The 15,951-nt window shown below is 38.0% G+C and overlaps 1 protein-coding gene across 2 annotated transcripts in view; it reads right to left on the reverse strand.

Moving 5' to 3' along the window:
• Crb1 (crumbs cell polarity complex component 1) overlaps nucleotides 1-15,951 on the reverse strand; it is a 214,155-nt gene that overhangs the window by 110,791 nt on the left and 87,413 nt on the right. The gene's annotated exons all lie outside the window — the stretch shown is intronic.

The following is a 15,951-nucleotide window of genomic DNA, read 5'->3' on the forward strand; positions in this document are numbered from 1 at the left end:
GAAAGCACACGTGAAAGACTTTGAAAAGACTTAGCATCCAGGGTAGTCTGCTGGGAAGGGGCTGCCCAAGGAACTGCTTTCCTGGATCAGCAGCCAGGGCGTTGAGAGGCTGTTGCAGCCATGGTGCAAGGTGCCTGGCGTCTTTAGCTGGCAGTACTTTTCACCATCTACATGGGGCTGGTTTTCAGGCTTGCAGAATGAAAGAGTTAGGGGGTCTGTTGAGAAAGGGTCCATATACCGAGTAAGGCCAGCCCAAAAGAGAATTCACTGAGTAGTAAGTGGCAACCCACTCTTCAGACAGTGGGTTTTCTGAGGTCTATTAGAGCTCACATCGTGACACCATATGTTCTGGACACAGGACATAACGCTCTTGGACTTAACATTCACCATAGTTGGTTTTAGTCTTCCTCTGATCCAATCATTCTCTGTTATAATCCCATTCCTCCTTTTTTTGTATAAGAATGTTTACTTTATGCCACTGTATACTGGATGTATGTGACTTTCTTCTTGATTTTACAGGGACACACAGTTCAGAGATTACGTTGAGACTCAGAAGAGAAGGGCTTCTGAACAGTACAGGAACGATTGAAACTACAGTGACTCTTCCAATTGGACTAAATGAATTTTGCATTATGAGATGACCAGGAGGTTTTGTGAGCCAATGGTAAAATATTATGGTTTAAATCTAAATGTTCCCCATGGGCTCATGTTTTTAATGTTTCTTTCCATCTGGTGACACTGATGGAAAGGACTGTGTAAGGTATGTTCAACAGCCAGGGCATTGAGAAGCTGCTGTAGCTATGGTCCAAGTGTATCTGGCTACCTAGTTGGTAGCACAACTTGCCACCATCCACATGGGGCTAACTTATGGGCTTGCAGAATGAAAGAGTTAAGGAATGATGGAGGCTTGCACCTACCTGAGATTTTTAAGAAGATCTGGGAGACTAAGAGGCTAGGCACCAACATGGTCAAATTCCCTGTGGAGATCCCCTGAAAGGAATGGGCTTTAAAGGTTAAACCTCACTTGTCATTCCTTCTGCATTCTGTGTTTGCTGTTTCTCTGTCATGTGAGCAAATCTTCACCACATGCTCCCACCACCACCAGACTGAGCCACTTCCCCTGGCCTTCCTCACTCTGATAGACTGAAATTCTCTGAGACTGTAAGTCAAAATACATCTTTATTTCCTTACATTGTCTCTGTCAGGTATTGTGGTCATAGTGACACACAAGTAACCAAAACAATTTGGTAATTAGAACCTCATAAATATGAGAAAAACACAACTTTATATGCTAAGAAGAGAAGAGAAGTGAGCAAGTTGAGTAATAACAAATATTTACAAAGAACTCACTGTTTGCCAAAACTTTACATGTATCTTGACATTTGGCCCTTTGCAATGGACTCATTGTTAGCACAGTGACTAACCTGTTCTTGGTTACAAAGCAAGGATGTGGCAAAGGTTGGTTGGTGTTTGAAACCAGGTGATCACATTGTAGAATCCATGCCCCTAAAACATTCTCTATTACGTTTAAAACTCCATGAGAATGAGGTTAGAATTTATTCCTGTACAAATAGCTGTTGAAGGAAAAGACCAACAACAACCTTGCTGGGAAATAATTCTTCCCACATAACTTTCATAACAATCAAATCTAATTCAATAATAATTTAAATCTTGATATTTTTGATTTTCCCAAGAATTACTGATTTTAAGAATACCTTTTGAAAATCTACTCAACTCATTTTTGGATCATTCAAAAGAATCTTAATAACTATTTTTTATACTTGAAAACATTATTAATACCTGCTTTTAAGAGGTCTTCAAGGGTTCATCACACCTCCACTGTTTGTAAGCAGCCCTTTCCAACTCTTTGCTATTTTTATCCCTATTGTCCATAGAAATCAGGGAATATTAAAGCTTATTCTCAAATTGTAATGATATACTAATGATGGCATATTTATTATAACCCATATGTTCTAGTATATTATTGTTACTCTTATAAATGATCTGTTAAATTTAGAAACCTTAAGGGTCAGGGTAATAGAGGAGGGAGACTATGGAAGAAGAGAGACCTGAGCTCACCATTCCTGTTTACAAAGTAATGTCCTTCTCTTTGGAATATACATTTCTGACAGACTATCAAAAAGAATATGAAAGGAAAGATTAAAAATGCTTCACTTATTTATGTTTTTTAAAATGATTTTTTCTAGGAAAACAAATCTTCAATATCTTTTTAGAAAATAACTACAATATCAGAATTGATTGCGCCATTTTATCAAATGATAACACAATTGTAGGGTTAACTGAATTCATTAGAAATAGCGAATCTTTCTCAAGGGCCAGAAGATATGATATGGGAGAAAAGGAAAATAGGGTCTGCTATAGCAGCATTTCAGGGAAAAAAAATCCTTTTTAGAAACAAGTTTCTGAATTAATGAGCCTAACTGAGTACTAACTAAATCACATCCTTTCCTCCCTGGAACCTCCTCAGACAGAAAATCCTTCAAAGGTTTCTGCTTATCCTCTGAAGTGCAGAATAAGTCCCATTTTATTAAGAGTCTCTCCACCTTTAATGAAGCTGATTAGTTTTACTTATTTCTATCAGTGAAACCTTACCAGAGGGAAAAGATAACTGGCAGAGAACAGGTGGGGTACAAATCTTTCCAAAGAGGTGCCCACTGCACCCAGGGAAAATGAGCAGCTTATATGCGTGAATGCGTTCACTCATGTCCTGGTTACCTGTGGAAGCGAAGCAAGTACATGTGATATGCTCTGGGGGTGATACAGGTAAACCTGCCTCAGCAGGATGCATAGCAGTGAACTGCCTTCAGTTTTCATTTGTCCATTTTATTGTCCATGTTGAGGACTTCTTCGGAAGCTGTAGAGAGACCTGTGGGGCTCATCAGGGTTCATTAACATATAGCCAAGACTAAACCTATGGAATGCAGAAAATGCATGTAGCTTGCAGCTCCTATCTCTAGATAGTGCACTAAAAAGCAAAAGACCAAAGTCATAAACTGAAAATCCTACAATCTCTGGTGTCTAAAGAGGCATGCATTCATCTTTCACTGCTGATATGGGGATGGGAGGGGGCACTGTTGCCAGGTGTGAACATGGGTCTAGGACTTCTGGCGGTTCTTTTAAGATAATGATAGGGAATAAGTGGGAGTGCTTGGAACCTGACAGCCCACGTTCAATACCAGCTTTGCCATTAGCTACCTGTGTGGCTCTGGGCAGTAGCCTTCTGAACTTCTCTAAACCTTAGTTTACTTATTTGTGAAATCTGGATGATGAAAATTGGAATACTTCAGAGAATTATGAGGAAGATTAAACAGTAGTAGTTCTGGGATAGTGAGCACTGGGTTGCTATAAGCCATGGTTATCATTTGACAGGCCAGAAGTCCAAGTGTGTGTTTGAAATCTTGTAACTTTCAAGTGTTATTTGTGTTTTTTTTTAATTATTGAATAAGGTAAACAAACCACATTTAAAGATTAAATTTGGCCCCAAATTTGGTCTGTCAATTCTTCATTAAGCTTATTTGAGATTCTTGAGACTTTCACTGGTTAAAAGTCCAGTAGCTATTGTTCAGAATTCATTTGCTTGTATGTTCACTTTCTTTTTGCATAAAGGACTTTCAGTAAATTATACTAAAAGGCATAATTTCAATATCAGGTAATAAATATTATAAATACACAAATGTAAATAAAATGTAAAATCTACTTCAGATAATAAGATAATGAAACAAAATAAATTAAAAAGCAACTTGATAGAGTAAAATGATTTAAAAAGAATAAATGTTCCAGAGCAGCAAAGCTCAGGTAAACTACAAACACTAAGAAAAACTGGAGTTAGAAATACTGTTTGTTCCAGTTGCATTGCTCACCAGATGGAAGCAGCTTATGGGATGGTCCAAGGAGATTTCCTTCCAGCTCTAAATGCTAGAATTTCTAGAGTGTATAACAGACATTTTTTGACATTTTAATAGAGCATATCAAGTAGCAATTCTCTGGAGAAAGTAGAGAATCTGTAGGGAACAGCTCCTCAATTCATACTTCATCCAGACCCACTTATCCATAGCTCTGGAAAGACATTTGTAAGACTCAGGAAATGGAGAGAGTGGAGGGTCCAGGTGCTTCCTGTCAGGTTATTTGATGAAAGGAAGGATAGGAGTGAAGCTTGAGAAACCTGGGAAATAATTGTTAATATGGTCTCCAGTTTAGCTTTCCTAAGTAACAGTTAATCTGGATTCCTACAGAAAGCCTATAGATATTTCTGATATCTTGTGTGTTGATAAAAGAAAATCCATTAGCTTTGGGCCCAGTCAAGTTCTTGAATGATTGTTGATTTCTAAACCAAAATAAAAACTATATGTGTGTGTATGTATGTATGTATGTATGTATGTATGTATATGTGTGTGTATGTGTGTGTGTATATATATATATATATATATATATATATATATATATATATATATATATATATATATATCTTTAGCCCAACATATATTAAGGGCAGTTACCAGTTTTGTACTTTTTTCTGGCAATACTCCTGTAGTATTACTGGAGTAGGTGTGTATCCTGAAAGGTCTGTATGGTTAAAAAAAATCTAAATAATGTGCTGAGATCATGAGTTCCTATGAATGTACCTTTCTTGGATTTCTCCCTCCATATTATGTAAATCCGCAAATGTGAGGCTTGTCATCTGCTTAATATTTTGCAAGCCACACAACAATGCTAATACAAAGTCTACTCTCAATAAATATTTGAGTACATGACCAGAATATTTTTGTTACCATATATCTTGAAGCATGTATATATGATTCATTTCAACAACAATTTTGGCTTGGGCATATTTTCTATTTTGACTGGAAATAATTGATAAATAGGTCCATTTAATATTGAAAACAACTCCTTTATGAACAGATGCTTCTTTGCCATCTTTGAATAATAAGTGGTGTATCTTTTCTGAGATTAACTGTCGTATTCCAGGAATTATATTAAATTGCTTAATGGATTTGTAACTTTAAATGACCATGTACTATTAAAAGGAGCAGTATTTTGTCATCAAAGTCATATACCCATTCATCCATCACCGGTGTGTCACATATTCTATTGATTATGAAGTCTGTGTCAAGTATGGCAGAAGGCATTGGAAATATCACAATTGTGAGCAGCATACATGATAATCCAAATGATCACATTGGGCCTTCTGCAGCTGACACTGTTCCAGATGTCTTGGATATTTTGACTCCCTTATTCTGTTGACAGCCACTCTGTAAGTTACTGCTATCTCCGTATTGTATCATTTCACTTTGCTCAGTAAAGGACTGGCAGGCACAATGCTAGCTAGACCACATACACTAAAAATTCAACATTAAACCAAACCTCTTATGGCCTGAAGGGGGAGAGACCAGTTGGGAAGCATCAAACACATCTGCAGAGAAAGACATCCTCCCCAAAGCTCATAAATTATCTGTCTCCTTCCTATTAAGGAAAACATTTTTAAGGAGTTAAATTATCTCACTGGTTGGTATGTAGTTGACTTTGCCAATCAGTGTGTAAATTTCTAAGATTTCTTATGTTAGTTAAGTAGCTGTGGAAAGTTTTCATGTTTCAGACAGAAATTTTATTCATTACTCCTATTGCAATGAGTTATGTTGTTCAGCTGGAAAAAAAATCAAAGGCTGTCCATATACTCTTGTGTCTTTAATCACTTTCCACTTTTTCTTAAGTTGACCAAATTAACATGCACATTACATTGACAAAATCTATTGAAAAAGATAAGAGTAATTAAGTTTATTGAAGAAACACCTTAAGTTACAGATTAAATTGCTGTCTGAATTCTCCATGGATTAAAAGCTTTGTAAGGTATCACTTCAGGGACATAAGAAAAATACTATTCTGTGCAGCTAAAATAGTCTTATGTTATATCAGGCTTTTATGTCAACATAGGAACCTGACTTTCCCTATGCAACATGGTGCAAATAGACCCAACATGGTGCAAATAGACCCAAGAATAGAGAGTGAGTGTCCAGTTACGTTTAACCAGAGTTTAGTCTCCTCTTATTCCTCTATTATGATATACATTTAAATCACACACACACACACACACACACACACACACACACACACACACACATCGCATGCAATGCCTAAATAGGTTTTAAAAGGGAGAAAACAGAAATAAATTAGGATAAAGGTATTATCTAATAGAAATTGACTAAAGACATCAGAATATTCACAGCTCTGATATTTAATAATTTGAGTGATAACTGAAATAGGAATGGTAGTCAGATGAGACATTGATATTATGAAAAGAAAGAGTCATCATGATAAACATGAGGGAGCTGAGGGATCTTCTCTTTTTGCTCTGTTTTTAAGGACCTGCTTTGTGAGGTAAAAGATTCTTTCCAACAAGGACAGTTAGGGAGGCGAGGAGCTGGATGCCTGGGGCACGCTGTGCTGACTCCCAGACTTGTAGGTCCCGCTGGGCTGCTTTGTGTAGCTTGGGGTAGTGATGTGCTCAGACAGAACGGATCAAAGCACACGGGAGTCACCAGCAGAAATTCAAAGGCTTCAGATGATCCAAGGAGCATCTTGGTGTAAAGCTTCCTGGTGTTTTAATTTTTTTAGCATTTTACTTTGGGGGCTTTACAGAATTTAACTATGGTTGAACTTACGTGCTCAGTGGGTGCTTGCTTATATCATTTTCCCCCTAGTGAATGCACTATGAGAAATTAATTATCAAATCTGGTAGTTCTTACCTATATGTTTAAGCTATTCAGAGCTTTTCAGTGGAACAAATTCACTGAGCTTCTTTCTGCTTCTTTGGGGATGGGGGAAGGAGAGGTGCAGGCATGCCCTTAGCTTCTAGATAAATCTGGCTAGTTCTTAGTGAATGACTACAGCTGGATGGCTGCTCTAAGAAATGCTGTGAAAGTGGGTTAGGATAAGAAACATAGATAGGGTCCTTTTAAAATTTTAAGGGTGATTGAGACAAGCAAGATATAATGAATGGTATTGGAATTAAGTCAGGCCAATGGTGTCAAAACTCACAGAAGTAGATAAATGTAAGGTCTTGGCCTCTGTTCAAACTCCCACCACAAACTTATCCACAAATAAATAATTATCTCCCAAAACTTTTGATGATATTCCAGAATATTTGTTTTGTAGGTGACTCAAAATGAATATTGCCCTCACCTTAATCACCTTGGGCTCCGTGCAACCCAGTTGTTAAGCAGATTAGACCATTTTATCTTTATATGCTTTATTTCTAGTTATTAAACCATTGAAGTAATTAAAACATCTAGATCACAATGTGAAATCATGATAAATGAAAGAAAATAAAGTAAATTTCCTCATGAAAAATTACCCAAAGATGAAATAATTCTATTTTTGAAATTATGATGTATAGTTGTAGATGTTTATTCTAGTCATCATTAGGGCAGAATCTCTGGGCTAAAATAAAATTGTTTTCACTAAGAGAACAAATAATTATACACTTTCCAAAGGCCAGTCAGAGTACAGAACAGGCTTGGATATATAAATTTCCATCTTATAAAACTCAGTTGAACCTTTCATTCTAAATTTTATAATAAAATAATTTATAAATAAATATTTTTTTAATATGAAAATGACCTGCTCCACCATTCTTCCTATGTTTTTACCTGAAAATTCATTTTTAAGGACATCTCATTTCCACTGATGAATATAAAATAGAATTTCATTATGCATACTTATATTTTCCTTGAAAAGAACATGATGTTGGTCAGCTTTGCTGACAATGGAACACACACCTGAGATAATCTACTGATCAAGGGGAAAGGCTGGTTGTGGTCTCCAGAGGTTTCAGTCCATACCTGGCTGGTCCCTTGCTTTGACTCTGTGGTGGTGTATCATGACGAGAGAGTGCATATGACAAAGCAAACCACTTTCTTCCTCATTAGGAAGAAAAACACAGAAGAGACTAGGGTCCTGTACCTTACTTTGAGGACAGGTTCACCTCCATGACTGGAAGACCTCCCACTGCACTAATCTCTTAAAGTGTCTATCACCTCAGTACTAGGCTGGAGACCAAGGCTCTAACACATGAAGAATACTATGTCTCCTGTGGCGAGGGGAAAGAGATAAGAAATTGTTAGAGAACTACTAAATATTAAATAACTGTTAATGTTAAGTTTTATTGTAAGCAAGTCGTTTAACATTTATTTTTCTTTTAAGCAAGTACGGTATTGAGTGGTGGGTTTGAAGACCTTATGGCCCCCACTTTTTCACTCAGGCAAGAGAGCACTTTTCTTAGAGGCCTAACAGCAGAATGCTTTCATTAGTAAGACTGTCTGCCAGAACTGGGGAAAACACTCTTACCACATCCCCTTTCTGATGATAAATAGAGACAGGTTCAGTGTACATCCAGTTGGGAGACATGCTTCTGTGCTAAACTAGACTCCTGAAAATGCTTCTCTCAAATGAGCTTTTCATGCCTTTTCTTTCTTTCTTTTTTTTTTTTTATTTCGAAGTAGGGTCTCACTCTAGCTTAGGCTGACCTGGTATTCACTATGTAGTCACAGGGTGGCCTCAAACTCCTGGTGATCCTCCTACCTCTGCCTCCTGAGTGCTGGAATTAAAGGCATTTGCCACCATGCCCAGCCATCTTGCCTATTTTTGATCTTTATCATTTCTAGAATGGGCTGAGCTAATAATAGGAAGAGAGGGTAGAGGAAGCAGTAGTGACAAGGAGTAGTGACGGGACAGCAGCTGCAGTTTCAGAGAATGATCAGGACACACGTGACAACAGCAGAGGTGGGAGAGACCACAAGAGCTGGCAGAAGCGGAGACATGCCGAGAGAAAGAGAACCAAGGGTAAAGAAGTACAGAAGACTGTGGATACAGATAGACTGTGACTTCTTGTAACTGACATAGCTCCAGGGATTTGCCAGGCCTTACAGGCCAAGGTTCTCAGGCACCTCAGTTTCCAGAGCTGTAATGGTAGCTGCTAAGGGCTGAGGATCTAGACACTCCAGTTTCAAAACTATAATATTTGTGGGACTGAGGATCCAAATTCATCAGGTCTGGATAAGACCTGTAACCCTAGAAGGTACCTGCTGCTATTTGCTACTATCTACTTCCACTATTCACTATTGCCTGCAGCTGGCAATTAAAATAGCTGTCAAAAGCAGAGACCACTACTGGTCATAGCACACAGGAAGATGTATACAACCTGAGGGTCTAGAGCCATACATTAAAAAAATAGTTTATTTTTATTCATTTACTATAGTGTTACAGAGAGAAAGAGGCAGATAGAAATAATGGCTGCTCCAGGGCCTCCATATCTTACAAATGATCTCCAGATGCATGCACCACCTTGTCTTTAGGCTTTGCAGTCAGTACCTTAACTGCCAAGCCATCTCTCCAGCCATAAAAGCCATGCATTTTTGTTTCTGAACTCCCCATCTACCAGCACTTTAAGTTGTGCACCACTAGGTCCAGCACTATGGGCTCTTAGGTCTTGGGCACTGAAGGGAACTGTATCAGTAACAACACTGAGTTTCTCCTCACCAACCCATGATACTGATCTCATAAAGCAAAAGGATCCCACAGAAATGACCGATAACAGACAGGTCTTTGGAAGATACTCAAGATACAAACTACCAGAACTGATTTCAGAGCTTGCTTTTTGTTTTTTAATCCATTCTTGGTGAGAAAGAATGAAAGACATCATCTAGGCCCTGACATCTTAAGCTATGGGACATGACCTGATGAAGTCAATTATCTGGCAAAACAAACTGTTTCTGAATACATAATGATCAAATGATCAGTTCAAAAGCAAACATGGGATGGGTCCAAGTTGCTTCTGCAAAGCTCACCCATGTTGTATCCCACTACTCCACAGCAGCTTTAACTCCGATCACACAGCATGTGCATTTTACACTGCTTGTGCTGTCGCACTGCACAGCCCCAAAGAACACTGCCTGGAATACCTCCAGATTCAGAGGCAACACTAATGCATGTATGAAGTGCAGGGCTTTTACTGTGCATACGAACCTTTTCAAGACAGAGATGACTCATCCTGTGCTGGGAACTTGGCTTTCTCTTGTTGTCATTCTGATGGCTCTTGGGTTTCCCCAGTATTCACTGTCTTCTGTAAGTGCAGGTTCTCTAACCAAGAGTGAGAGTAGCATCGATCAAAGGGAGAAGGCTTCCTGATAGGTAGAACCTCTCCATTTGGCCAAAAAACAATGGAAGCTTCTGTCTATAGTCTATGACTTTCCAAGACATAGGCTTTTGACACTGTTTTCAGTATAGACATGAATTCCCTCCCAGTGATCAAACCTCATATCCAATCAGAGAACACACTGCAGCCTGTAATGTCTTCAGCAATAGGACCTTACTATCTAGTACTGAATGATAATCAATCACTTTGGCAATGGCCTGCATTATTTTTGAGGCCTGCACCATCTCACTAGTATGAACATATTCTTTTGTCTTTAATAAATGGTAAAATTATATGTATACACAAAAAATTTAAAAATAAAATTCTTTATGATCTATTATAAGTAAATGATTGATTTGTAGACATTATATACACACAGGGTTACATAAAAATTTTTCAGTAAAAAGTCATCTCAAGTAGAAATTCAAGGAACCCCAGTGTATGCCAGCTGAACCCAATCAGTATACTATCTCATGTGTTCAGAAATGGTGTCACATAGAATCTCATTTCTTCACAAGGATTCTTTGTACCATTTAGTGATAGTTTTCATTATTTAAAAAATGTTGCTCAAAGTGATTTTGGTCTCTGTTAAGCCTGCACTGGAACCAGTTGCTGCCTTCAAATAAAAATAGCATCAAGGGGCTGGAGAGATGGCTTAGAGGTTAAGGCACTTGCTTGCAAAACCAAAGGACCCAGGTTTAGTTCCCCACAACCCACATAAGCCAGATGCACAAGGGGGCACATACGTCTGGAGTTCAACTGGAGTTCGTTTACAGTAGCCAGAGGCCTCAGCATGCCCATTCTCCCCCCCACTCTCTTTCGCCTTTCCTATTTATGTACTGCTCTCTCTCGAATAAATAAATTAACTATTTTAAAATAGCATCACTCTGGGTGTGGTGGTGCACACTTTTAATACCAGCATCAGGAAGCAGAGGTAGGAGGGTTGCTGCGAGTTTGAGGCCACCCTGACACTCCATAGTAAATTCTAGGTCAGCCTGGGCTAGAGTGAGACCCTACCTCAAAAAATCACACAAAAAAATAGCATAATGACCTTGATCTAGATACTGGATACATGGGTGCTTCCTTCAGAACACACTGATCAAGTTATAAGTAAAATACTGTGATAAAAAGTGACAAAAAGTGGGCAGGGAAAATGGCTCAACAGGTAACAGTGCTGTCACATGCATGAGGATCTGAGGTAGTCTGAGTTCAATTCTCCAGGATCAGGTAAAGAGTTGGGTGTGCCCACACATGTCTTTAATCCAAGTCCTGTGGGTAGCAGAGACTAGAGAATCACCAAGACTCATGAAAATTGTAGCCCAGGGTTCAGAGATACTCCATTTTAAGCAAACATGTGGATAAGTGATAAAGGAAAGACATCCTTATTCTCCCTGACCTCTCATATGTCTGCAAGCACATCTTCATAAGCCACACACACACACACACACACACACACACACACACACACACACTATACACGCAAAACAATTATAAAAGCAGAAAAGGGACAAGGACTCACTAGACCTGTATTAATGTGATTATTCCAGGGATACTGTGAAAGGGGTAACTAAAGAAAACTCATAAGACAAGGAAACAGACATATGAAGTGTCAGCAGTAGGGAATCTGCGACATGTATAATATATTTCATGCAGCTCTCTTTCTCAGTGCAGTGGGTCTTCCACAAGAGAAGTTCAAGTGAACATAAAAGTTACATGGCTCCACCTCAGAATCTTCCCGGTAACTCTAGTTACTCTCACTTTCAGGAAGGGTGGGTCAAGGTTTGATATGGAAATCCTTCGAGTAATGGATTTATTACAAGCCAAAGGGATTGAAGGAATTGAAGACCAGTAAAGAACAAGCAAGCAAGAAAGAAAGTAAACCAGTTTAATCTATGATAGCAACAAAACTACCTGAAAAATTCAATAAAAAATATATTGATTTATTCTACAAGCACAATTTATATAAAAGTCATCTTGCTGAAGAGTAGGAAATCAAGAAGAGTATGATTCAATTTGAAATATATCCTAAAATCAGGTAGGAGTTGTATCTTTGTGTGGTGTTTGGAAATATTAGTAGCTTTGTATGTATCCCAACACCCATCAACAGTCTAACCCTTCTTATTTACTTCCTCCCTTTATTCATATGTTATGAGAAATTAAACCAAGAAGTCAAAATGGAAAAAAATAACCAACAAATATTATTATAGTCAACAGAGTCTTATATCTTTGACTTGAGAAGCTACTACCATAAGGATAGTTCTACTAGTACAACTAACAAGTAAGATAGCCTTTGTCACAAGTCTGTGAATTAAATATACATATTTAGCTCAAGAGAGTGCTACCCAAGAACAGAAGGAATAATAGTGAGCTTAATTTGCCCTAGCCTATGAAATATTTTATTGCACAAATGATCTTAAGTATATCCCAATAATAACTTCAACAACTGTAGCATGATCATTTAAAAGAAAATCATCAAATTATACACATTTTAAGGAATTTCATTGTGATGTATGACTTTCATAGAAGCAGAAGGTTTTACAATGCATTTGAATTTTTCTTTATAATCTTTAAGTCCTTGATAGGAATAAAAGTGAAACAAAAAACTTAAAAGAAAAGGTGTTAGATATTCTGAAAATTGAAGATCAATCAAAAATTACATGAACACATTTTTATAATTGTGGTATGTCAGCTGGCCTATAAAACTTAATTTATCAAAATTGGCAAGACTATAATTGGAGCAAGAATGCCAATGCTTAAGTAATGGCTTCAGAGAATAAGGGCTTTTCTAAAGTTTGTTAAAATTTTAACTGTCAAGGGCAAAACTTTTCTTATCTTGTAGATAGATGGTCACTATTTGCCAGTGGGATTCTTGAGATTCAGCTAAAGATTCAATTAAGTTATTAGATTTATTACCTAGCTTGGTTAATATGTTGTTATCATTTACCAGTTTGATAAAGAAGATGCTTTTACAATTACACCATAGAGGGGTGCGCGCGCGTGTGTGTGTATGTGTGTATGTGTATGTGTGTGTGTATGTTAGCCTGATTTCTTTGTTTTGGAATCATGGGGATAGAAAGTAAAAACCTTTCCATGGGATACGTTATATTGGAAAATCATTTCGGTCATCTAGGTGGGAAAATAGACATTCAGGAGAGTAAACATCTATATGAAATTGAAAGTCAAGAGAGTACATGAATTTTTTTGGAAAGTGAGCATACACAGAAATTGTGTCCAAGAACTGAATTGTAGGGTGTTAATCACATAGGGCTTAGAATACAGAGGATGAGCTAGTGACAGAATGAGCCAGAAGAAAGGAAGATGGGTGTTAGAAAACTACAAAAGGCTTGTTGTATCCAGGAAGTGGCAATGAGCAATAGTGAATTGTTGACATGGAAGTTTGCTGTGATGCAATGGGAGTACCTGACAGGAAAGAAGTAATGGTAAGTGAAAGAGTAGGCTGAAAAAGTACAAAGGTGTGGTAAGCACAAGTTGTGCCTGCCCTCTAGGTATACAAGCATCTGGAATTTGACTGCAGTGGCTGAGGCCCTGAAGTGCTGGTTCTCTCTCTTTCTCTCACTCTTTGCTATTTTGTCTAATTGTATTTTTTCATAATTACACTGTGTTAGTTGTGCTTTTACATACCTTTTGACTCACACTCTACATTTTTTTAAGGAAAGAAAATATAAACTCTTGTAGTTATATCCCCAGAAGTGAGCCTGATGCCTTAATCTGGGGCTATAAATCACAAGACAGTGAAGCATCCAACATTTCTTCTAATGGCAGTCAAGGTGGTCATCAAAATAAAAACAAGGTATAACCACCAATAAAGGGGGGAGGGGACAGTATTGACAGAAGGTGGAAAAAGCTTAACCTTACAACCATGTACTCTGATGGTTAAATTCCAGTCCCAGAACTGCATCATCCCCACAATGAGCTGTTGGCCAAAGAGACCCATGAGGTCCCCAAAACAATGTAGGACATTTCAAAACACTTGATTATTTTCCAGAGCTAAAAGGTAAGACACTATTTCTGAAGACACCACAGGCTGCAGTCACAGGACATTGAAATACCATGCTGGAACAGAAAGGGAAACTACCTCCTTCCTGTAGAAAATGGTCACCAATGGTATGAATAAGCAGGCGATACTGCAGATTACGGAATCAACCAGCTGGAAAAGAAGTACACACTTGTGCAATAGTGGCACACAGCCTCTACAGGTAACCAACTTTTCTCTTATTGGACATGAGGCCCACTCAGTGGGAGGGAACTCTTATGTTAGTACTGGAAACAAAGTCAGAATTTCATGGTCAGGAAACTCAGACTTCAGAGAGAAGCCCCCACTGCTATTTAGAGAAGAGTGAACTTATATACCAAATGTCTGCCAAATAACTTTGACACCTTTTAGCCCATGCTGCTCTCACTCTTGTTTGGAGAATTGATTTTATTTTACAGATAACAGGGAAAATGGAGGAGAGGCAAGACCCATAGATAAGACAAGAAGATAGCCAACTGCCCACCATGAGACTAGTTACCTCTACTACATCTTCCATGGCCCAGGAAAAATTGCAGAGGAAGTACAACAGGAATACTGCTGTTACTGCTAGCCTGACAACCAGATCCATGGTGATACTGACAGACATGGTGATCAATCAAAGCCCATCAAAGCAGAAATCCAGATACTACAAAGAACTCAACAGGAAATCAGACTGCCAACAGGCCTATTATGGCTCAGGGAACATTGTGGAAGTGGTGGCAGAAACATTTAAGAGCCACAGAGTTGGGATAGGAATATTCTGAGGCATGGCTCCCCTGCTGCCCATTAGGGACTGACTGAGGCCTTCTTGACCCCACAGTGAATCCTATAAACCCACTGATGAGAGGCGCCAGGAAAACAGGACGGGGCGTGGGGATAAAAGAGTATAACCTGTTATAATATAATAAAATAAATACGAAAAAGAAAACAATTTACTGATTTTGGAATGAACTGTTTCATTTAACTACAAACCTTTTCCATTTGTAGATTTATTTAGACAAGCAATATAATGATTTGAATGTGTGGAGTCTAAGTAAATGCATAGACCAAAGTGTCTGTGCTTCATTTTCATTCTGATTTGATATTCGCATTTCTGAGCACAAACTGTTATGATAAGGTAGCGGAATATTTTGGCATTAATTTAAAAATAGTTTTGAATGGGAGTCACGGTGGCCGAGTGGTTAAGGCGTTGGACTCGAAAAATAGTTTTGAAGAATTAGACAATAGTAATCATGATTACATCTACATGTATGATTCCATGCTAATCGTCAAAATGCCTACATGGTCTTTGAAATTTCTTAGTTACCTCAGATTTTTGGTTTCTCTCAACCATAGTAATTTGTTTTCCTTGTTGGAAATCTCAAAAGAAATTATAAATAGCAGTGAGTATCTTCCAGAGAGCTTACTTCTCCTTAGGGTTTCTGGTCCTCTTTTGCACCATTTTTTAAACATTTTCATTCTCTAAGGTCTTAAGCATCCTCTACTTTATCTCTTCCAGAACAACTTTCTTAGACTCACAGTTAATCTTTTGCTCTATATGTCACTTTTATATATAACAAGTTGAAAAATATCACATTACGTATGCAAATATTTTCAACATGAAAGGTAATATTCACATAGTGAAGAAAGACAGAACCCTAGCTGTCATTTTTAAAACAGGGGATAGCTTGCACCTGTATTAACAATTCTAGAGGTTCTCATGAACAGAGCT

This window comes from Jaculus jaculus, chromosome 1, assembly GCF_020740685.1.
Source record: "Jaculus jaculus isolate mJacJac1 chromosome 1, mJacJac1.mat.Y.cur, whole genome shotgun sequence".
Lineage (NCBI taxonomy): Eukaryota > Metazoa > Chordata > Mammalia > Rodentia > Dipodidae > Jaculus > Jaculus jaculus.